Source organism: Moschus berezovskii, chromosome 11 (genome assembly GCF_049115385.1).
Source record: "Moschus berezovskii isolate FMDL1 chromosome 11, NW_MosBer_1.0, whole genome shotgun sequence".
NCBI lineage: Eukaryota > Metazoa > Chordata > Mammalia > Artiodactyla > Moschidae > Moschus > Moschus berezovskii.
This window is the reverse complement of record NC_142470.1, coordinates 72,953,296-72,959,949: the sequence shown is the minus strand read 5'-3', so window position 1 is coordinate 72,959,949 and position 6,654 is coordinate 72,953,296. Positions and strand designations below refer to the sequence as shown.

The 6,654-nt window shown below is 36.3% G+C and overlaps 1 non-coding gene across 1 annotated transcript; it reads right to left on the bottom strand.

Moving 5' to 3' along the window:
* Positions 1-1,574: 1,574 nt before the first annotated feature.
* TRNAN-GUU (transfer RNA asparagine (anticodon GUU)) lies at positions 1,575-1,648 on the bottom strand. The gene has a single exon. It is a non-coding gene; the product is annotated as a tRNA-Asn (tRNA).
* Between the last annotated feature and the right edge of the window lie 5,006 nt (positions 1,649-6,654).

Sequence of the window (6,654 nt, the reverse complement as noted above, 5' to 3'; positions counted from 1 at the left end):
GTATAAGGTTGTACCTCATGTGGTCCGTCTTGTATTAGCTGAGTGATTACTGATGTTGAGCATCTTATCATGTGCCTGCTGATTATTTGTATGGCTCCCTTGAAAATGTCTATTCAGGTCCTCTGCACATTTTTAAATTGGATAATTTTTTAAAATTGAATTATCTAAGTTCTTTACACATTTTGTATACCATTACCTTATTGAATACATTATTTGCAAGCATATTCCCCCATTTAATATGTTGCCTTTCTGTTCTGTTGATGATTTCCTTTGCTATGCAAAAGTTTTTAGTAGGATGCAGTCCCATTTGTGTATTTTTGCTTTTGTTGCCCTTATCTGAGGAGACAGATCCAAACAGTATTGCTTAGATCAGTGTTAAAGTTATTGTTTCCTATGTTTTATTTTTGGAGTTCTAAGGTAACAAATTTTATGTTTAAGTCTTCAATCTATTCCGAGTTTATTTTTGTATATGAGGTAAGAAAATGGAACACTTTCGTTCTTTTGCATATAGACGTCTTGCTTTCCCAGCACCGTTAATTGAAGAGGCTGTTTTCCCTTGTACGTTCTCGCCTCCTTTGTCATAGATTCAGTTCAGTTCAGTTCAGTCGCTCAGTCGTGTCCGACTCTTTGCGACCCCATGAATCACAGCACGCCAGGCCTCCCTGTCCATCACCAACTCCCGGAGTTCACTCAGACTCATGTCCATAGAGTCGGTGATGCCATCCAGCCATCTCATTCTCTGTTGTCCCCTTCTCCTCCTGCCCCCAATCCTTCCCGGCATCAGAGTCTTTTCCAATGAGTCAACTCGTCGCATGAGGTGGCCAAAGTATTGGAGTTTCAGCTTTAGCATCAGTCCTTCCAATAGATTAATTGTCCATATATATTCAATTCTGGGCTCTCTGTTCATTTATCTATGGGACTGTTTTTATGTCAGTATCATATTGTTTTGATAACTGTAGCTTTATAGTACAGACCGAAATCAGGGAGCATGAGACATCCTGCTTTGTTCCTCTTTCTCAAGATTGTTTTGGCTGCTGGGGATTTCTCTGGTTCCATACAAATTTTAAAAAATTACTTGTTCTATTTCTATAAAAAAATTCCATTGGTATTTTTAGTAGGAATTTCAGTAAGTCTATAGATTGCTTTGGGTAGTTTAGACATTTTAACAATGTTATTTTTTTCTAATCCATGAGCACAATATATTTTACAGTTTTCAGAATATAGTTCCTTGATTAAATATATTCCTAGGTGTTTTAGTTTTTTTGATGTAATTGTAAATGGGATTGTTAACTTGATTTCTCTTTCTGATTATTTGGCGGTATTGTTTTTGTTTAGTCTCTAACTCATTTTATGATTCTCACAGTGACCCCATGGACTGTAGACCACCAGGCTGCTCTGTCCATGGGATTTTCCAGGCAAGAATTCTAGATTGAGTTGCCATTTCCTTCTCCAGGGGATCTTCCTGACTGAGAGATTGAATCCAAGTCTCCTGCTTGGCAGGCAGATTCTTTACCACTTCTTTACCACTGAGCCACCTGAGCCAGATAATTCATCAGAAGAGTGTAAGGGGAAGGCGTCCCTGGGTGGGCTCGAACCGCCAACCTTTCAGTTAACAGCCGAACGCTCTAACCGATTGTGCCACAGAGACTGACAGAGATAATTTTTTAGTATATATAAATGCAACCGATTTCTGTATATTTATTTTGTATACTGTACTTTATATAATTTGTTTATTAATTCTAAAAGTTTTTGGTAAATTCTTTAAGGTATTTTATATACAGTGTTAAGTCTTCTGTAAATAGTGACAATTTTGCTTATTACTTTGTGTTCATTTTATTTAATTTTCTTTCCCAATTGTGTCACTAGGACTTCCAATACTATGTTGTGTAAACATGGTGAGAGTGTATATCTTTGTTTTCTTCCTGATCTTAGAGGAAAACCTTACAGCTTTTTTGTCATGTATGGTGTTAGCAAGTGAATTTGTCATATGTGACCTTTATTATATTGATATGCATTTCCTTTATACACACTTTATTGAGAATTTTTATCATAAATGGGTATTGAATATTGTCAAAAGCTTTTTATGCTTATGTTGAGATGATTATATGATTTTTTTTCTTCAGTTTCTTAATGTAGTATGTCTCACTGATCGATTTGCAGATATTGAACCATCCTTGTATCACTAGAATAAAGGCCACTTGATCCTGATGTATGATCCGTTTAATATATTGTTGGACTTAGTTTCCTAATATTTTGTTGAGGATTTTTGCACCTGTGTTCATCAGGGGTACTGACCTATAATTTTCCTTTTTTGTAGTGTCATTGTTTTTCTAGTTCCTTTAAAAGTAAAGTTAGATTTTTATTTTTTCCCTTGTTTTTTGAGGTAGGTTTGTATCATTATGAACTTCCTTATTATTACTATTTTTGCTGTGGCTCAAAGATTTGAAAAGATTATGCTTCCATATTCATTTGTCTCAAGAAATCTTTTATTTCATCTTCAATTTATTTGTTTGACTCATTTGTTTTTTTAAATAGTCTGTTGTTTAGTCTGCATGAATTTTTTTCTAGTTTTCTTCTTTCTACATATAGTTGATTCATAGTTTCTTAGCCATTGTGTTTGGAAAAGATGCCTAATAAGATTTCGGTCTTCTTAAATTTATTTATACTTGTATTATGGCCCAAGATGAAAATAATGTATATTCTTGGGAAGAATATATATTCAGCTCTTTTGGGATAGGATGTTCTTTACATATCTGTTAATTTATTTTGGTCTAGTGTATCATTTAAGGACATTGTTTCCTTACTTATTTTTCTGTCTGAGTGATCTATTCATTCATGAAAGTCCCCTACAATTATTGCATTTCTATCTATTTCTCCTTTTATTTTTGTTGATATTTGCTTTATGTAGTTAGGTACTTCTATGTCAGTTGCCTACATGTTTCCAAATGGTATATATTTTTATCGGATTGACCCCTTTTTCATTATTCAGTGCCTTTTTATTTTTTTGTTAGTTTTTTTCTTAAAGTCTATTTTGACTGATATAAGTTTTGCTACCCTAGCTTTCTTTTCTTGTCATTTCCATCTTGTAGTTTATTTGTTTCATCTTTCATTTTCAATCTGCAGAGTCTTTTGGTTTGAAGTGAGTTTCATATAGGCAGTATAGAGAAAGTTTTGGGTTGTTTTTTTTTTAATCCATTCTGCCACACTGTGTCTTCTGATTGGACCATTTAGTCCATTTGTATTTAAAGTAATTATTGCTAAGTAGATGGCTGGATGGCATCACCGACTCTGTGGACATGAGTTTGAGTGAACTCCGGGAATTGGTGAGGGACAGGGAGGCCTGGCGTGCTGTGATTCGCGGGGTCGCGGAGAGTCGGACACGACTGAGCAACTGAACTGAACTGAGCTGAACTGAGGAATGGCAACCCACTCTAGTGTTCTTGCCTGGAGAATCCCAGGGACGGGGGAGCCTGGTGGGCTTCCATCTGTGGGGTCGCACAGAGTCGGACACGACTGAAGTGACTTAGCAGCAGCAACAGCAGCAGCAGCAGGGCTTTCCTAGTAGCTCAATTGGTAAAGAATCCGCCCGTGTTGCGGGAGATCCAGGTTCAGTTCCTCGGTTGGGAAGATCCCCTGGAGAAGGAAATGGAAACCCAGTCCAGTACTCTTGCCTGGAGAATCTCATGGACAGAGGAGCCTGGCAGGCTCTTGATAAGTATTTATTGCCGTTTGTGTTTGTTTTCTGGATATCTTTGTAGTTTCTCCTTGGTTTTTCTATCTTCTCTTTAAGTTTTATTGTTTACTTTAGTGTTATGTTTAGATTTCTTTCTCATTCTTCTTTGTACATACCAAAAGATTTTTTTCATTGTTACTGTGAAGTTACGTGTAACCTCCTATGTATATAATAGTCACTTTTAAATTGATAGTAATTTAATTTAAACACATTCCAAGGCTTTATATTTTTGCTCCCCCATACATTTTATATTTTTGAGTGCGCATTTTTAAAATTTATTAATTTTTTTATTTAAGGATAATTGCTTTACAGAATTTTGTCATTTTCTGTCAAACATTAACAAGAATCAGTCATAGTTACACCCATGTCCCCTCTCTCCCATCTCCCTCCCCATCCCACCATTCTAGATTGTTACAGAGCCCCTGTTTGAGTTCCCTGAGTCATACAGCCAATTCCCATTGGCTATCTATTTTACATATGGTATTGTAAGTTTCCACCTTACTTCCTCCACACATCTCATCCTCTCCCTCCTCCCCTCCCCTGTGTCCATAAGTCTATTCTCTATGTCTGTTTCTCCACTGATGCCTTGCAAATGAATTCTTCAGCACTACCTTTCTAGATTCCATATATATGCGTTGGTATACGATATTTGTATTTCTTTCTGACTTACTTCACTCTGTATAATAGGCTCTATGTTCGTCTACCTCATTAGAACTGACTCATATGTGTTCCATTTTTATGACTAATATTCCATTGTTATGTACCACAGCTTCTTTATCAATTCATCTGTTGATGAACATCCAGGTTGCTTCCATGTTCTAGCTATTGTAAATAGTGCTGTAATCAATATTGGAGTACATGTGTCTTTTTCAATTGTGGTTGCCTCAGAGTATATGCCTAGTAGTGGGACTGCACATTTTACATCTTTTTATTTTATATATCACTTATTTATTATATTTTTAATTAGTTTTGCTACTTTCACCTTTTACCCTTCATATTTGCTTCATATTACCTCTATTATTTATTTACCTTTTTTGGGTAAGATTTTTCTTTTTGCATGCTTTGCTATTATTAATTATTGCCTTTTCTTGTTAGCATAGAAAAATCCCTTTTACATTTCTAATAAGACCAGTTTAGTGATATTGCTATTGCTCAGTTTCTAAGTCATGTCCAACTATTTGTGATCCCATGGACTGCATTTAGTTTAGTGATGATGCATTTATTTTATTTTAGTTTAGTTGAATAAAGATGAACTCTTTTATCTTTTGCTTATCTGAAAAACACTCATTTCTCCTTCAATTCTGAATGAGAATTTTGTAAGGTAGAGAATTGTTGGCAGTTTTTTTTTTTTTTTCTTTTAGCACTTGAATGTCGTGATATTCTCTTCTGGCATATAACATTTCTACTAAAAAATCTGCCAATATTCTTATGGGGGTATCTTTTACATAATAAGTTGCTTTTCTCTTGCTGCTTTTAAGATTCTCTTTTTATCCTTAACCTTTAACATATATATAACACATAATGTGCCTCATGTTTCTCTCTTTGGGCTTATTTAGAACAATCTGGGACTCCTGGACATGGATGTCTGCTTCCTTCACCAGATTAAGAAAGTTTTCATTGATTATTTCTTCAAATAATTTTTCTGGTCCTTTCTCCCTACTCCTGGGACATCTATAACATGTATGTAATTCTGTTTGATATTACCCCAGAGGTCACTAATGTATTCTCACATTTTCAGATCCTTTCTTCATTTTGCTGCCGTTTCTGTTGCCCATTGCTTTATCTTCTAGATTACTTATTTGTGCTTCTATTTTACTCATTTATTTTTGAACCACTCTAGTGTATTTTTTTCAGTTCAGTTTTGACTTTCTTGTGGCACTTTCTTATATTTATGTCTCTTTGTTGAAGTTCTGACTGTGTTCATTCATTTTTCTCTCTAAATAGGTGAATTTTGTTTTTGTTTTCCAAAATCATTGCTTTGAACTCTTTATAAGGTAAGTTGCTTATCTCTGTTTTGTTAAAGTCTTTTTTTTCTGGGGGGATTTGCCTTGTTTTTTTATTTGAAACATCTGCATCTTCATCTTGCCTGTCTCTCTGTGTTTGTCTTATATATTAAGTGAAATGGATTCCACCTTCAGTCTTGGAGGGAGTGGTTTATGTAATCATTCTCTGTGGCCCAGAGTCATAATTTTCCCTGGCCACTGGAACCAGGCACTCCATGGTCATTCCTTGTGTGGGGCTGAATGCACTTGCTGACTATAGTAGGGCTATAACTGCTGCAGGAGGAGGATGGGGTTTGAGTCACTTACTTGTCCTGATTTCAACTCAGACTTTGTTGCACAGGGTACATGGTGCTCAGGATGCTGACCCAGTCCAGCTGCATTTTGAGTGTGCACAGGGCGGGCAGAGTGCAGGGCACTCACCCAGTCCAGTTATGATGCAGGGTAAGTAGAGCATGCTCCCTGATGCTAGCTGGCTATAGGGAGAGCATCAAAAATGGTGTTTGTTGGCTCTGTCACCAGAAAATTAGGATGAGTTTGCAAAAATGTCATCTGCTAGCGCTTGTCCCCAGAAAAAGACACGCTAGTTTCTGCCTCTCCAGCAGCCATTTTAAATTAGTCAGTAGGTCTCCCTTTCTTGTGGTCTAGGTCCTTTTTAATCAGTTACTTTTGTGCTGGATTGCAAGGTGAATGGCTTTGCATATGAGTCCTTCAGGAGCAAGATCTTCATTTCCTATATTTCTGTGATTCCTCTTGACTTACTCTCCATTGATTTTCAGAACCAGACATTTTAGGGACTACTCTTTCCATTGCTAGCCCCTGAGATCAGTGTGCTTGATGTGGAGGACAATTCTTTCACTCTTTGAGGAAATACGCCACCTACAAATTAGAGGGTATTTTTCAGGATGCCTCCCATTTGTA